Genomic DNA, 2,588 nt, shown 5'->3' with positions numbered 1-2,588 from the left:
ACAGACCTGTTGCTTCAGTAATATTGTTCAGAGTGTGCCCTGTTGGCCGCGTATGCATTCTAAAATTATCATTCAAAAAACCATTTTACTATTTCGATTCACCATGACCTTGACCTTTGACCTAGTGACCTCAAAATCAATAGGGGTCATCTGCTAGTCATGATCAATGTACCTATGAAGTTTCATGATCCTAGGCACAAGCGTTCTTGAGTTATTGTCTGACAACCACCTGGTGGACGGACAGACCGACCGACCGACCGACATGAGCAAAGCAATATACCCCCTCTTCTTCGAAGGGGGGCATAAATATATAATTTTTGAGGCACACAGTTTATTGATGAGGTCTGAATTTTTTTGTGATTATCAAAGATTTGTGTTTTAAAACGGATTTATTTATTTTTTAATTGGAAATATAATTGCAAGGCGAGTCTGTAAATAGTTCATAAACGTTTAAAAAACAAGGCTCTCAGGGTGGTGGTCATTTTTTTGTATGTCTACAGTTGTTTATAGTGAAACTATGTGAATACTTTTAGTCACATTTTTAGTTCAATCTGAATGACACTTGCTGAGTACAAATGTTGTTATCATATCTTGATTTAGTTTACTCAATTAGTTTTAATAATATCATCTTCAAACATGGTGACAATCTCTATGAGCATATTTTTTGCTCATGGTAAACTTCTGTGATCACCTTTTGTCAAATGTCTGTCTTCTGTTGTGCGTCATGAATATTTGCCTTCTTAACACTGTAGAGGCCACATTTATTGTCGGATCTTTATGAAACTTTGTCAGAAGATGTCCCAATGGTATCTTGGACGAGTTCAAAAATGGTTCAGGTCTGTTGAAAAACATGGCCACCAGGGGGCAATTTGTTGTTCATTCTTCATGAAACTTGATAAGAACATTTGTTCTATCGATATCTTGGGCTGCAAAGAACAGGTCATTTCTTTTTATCTCAGGTGAGCGACTCTGGACCTTTCAGGCCCTCTTGTCATATAATAGGTATTATAATCTGCAGAAATTAATTATCTGTATTTAAGCAAGCCATCAGTAAATATTCTGATCTAAAAAGAGCACAACACTTTTGAGTCAAGAGATGTGACTTGATATTTGCTGTTTAGGAATTCATCTTTGAATAAAACGTCTACAATAGAGGGTAGTGGGTAACACGAGGGTTTAACTTACCAATAAGCAGACTTTTTTGCTGAAAATCAGCAAAAGTCTACTCATTTCCTGTCAGTATTCGTATATTTTGTCTTCACCTTATCATCACAATGAAATTTGTCACAAGATAAAGCATTTTGGCATGAATAAAACCCAAATGCTGCTTTGGCCGCAAAGATATTACCATGTTTTACAGTGATTTCATGATGATAATTATTCTATAATTGTGCCCCATCAAGCAAACATTGGCGTTTTCCATGTATGCTGCCAGCCTTGGTCCAACCCAGCATGCACATTCATGAAATCTGGTTGTCAAGAGTAACGCGGTCTGCTTTAGTCACTCAAAGTTTCGTGGTCTCATCAGAGAACAGAGTAGCTCCTTACCAGGCTGTTGTGGAGCTACGCTGGCTGTATGAAGACCCATTTTCAATTGGCGCAACTAAAATGTATTGGAAATCATCAGTCAGACAGTATGATGTTTACATAGATTTACTCTAATGTATGAATATGTTTAGCAGTGGACATGAATGTTACAAAATAGCTCCTTTGAAAAAAGTTATGAGAACAAGACAATTGCAAAGCAATATAAGTCCCCTACCGGTGAAACTCCACCATTTGCAGCCATATTTCTAGTCTATTTGTTGCATAGCAACCAGAATTCTTGACGTAGGAACAAAAAGAAACGACGTGCATAATCTCCATATTGCCATCTATCCACGTTTCAAGTTTCATGGCAAAATATGAAGAACTTTTAAAGTTATTGCAGGATCCACTATTTTCAGCAATATTTCTAGTCTATTGGTTAACATTTCTAGTCTATTCGTATATATCAAACAGAATTCTTGACGTAGGAACAAAATGAAATGACATGCATAATCTCCATATTGCCATCTATCCATGTTTCTTGTTTCATGAAAAAATATGAAGAACTTTTAAAGTTATCGCAGGATCCAGAAAAGTGTGACAGACAGACAGAGCGCAAACCATAAGTCCCCTCCGGTTTCACAGGTAGGGGCAATAAAAGTACCTTTGATATGTTATTCTTTCCCGACATTTAATTAAGCTATAAACAAAATACTAATGAACAGGAGGCTTGAAACAGTAATTATAAAGTCAATGCTTTAAATTTGGACATACAATAATTTTTAACAAGAGATGTGTTTGTCAGAAACACAATGCCCCCTACTGCGCCGCTTTGACACATGTTTTTTTACCTTTGACTTTGACCTTTCACCACTCAAAATGTGCAGCTCCATGAGATACACATGCATGCCAAATATCAAGTTGCTATGTGAAGGGACATAGAAGTTATGAGCATTTGTCAAAACCTAAATGCGAAACCTAAACGCAAAGTGTGACGGAGGGACAGATCACTTTTTGCCCTCCTTTGGGGGCATAAAAAAGGAACAACAAAAATCTCAAAA

The sequence above is a fragment of the Dreissena polymorpha genome, chromosome 1 (assembly GCF_020536995.1).
Source record: "Dreissena polymorpha isolate Duluth1 chromosome 1, UMN_Dpol_1.0, whole genome shotgun sequence".
NCBI lineage: Eukaryota > Metazoa > Mollusca > Bivalvia > Myida > Dreissenidae > Dreissena > Dreissena polymorpha.
Note: the sequence above shows the minus strand (reverse complement) of the source record.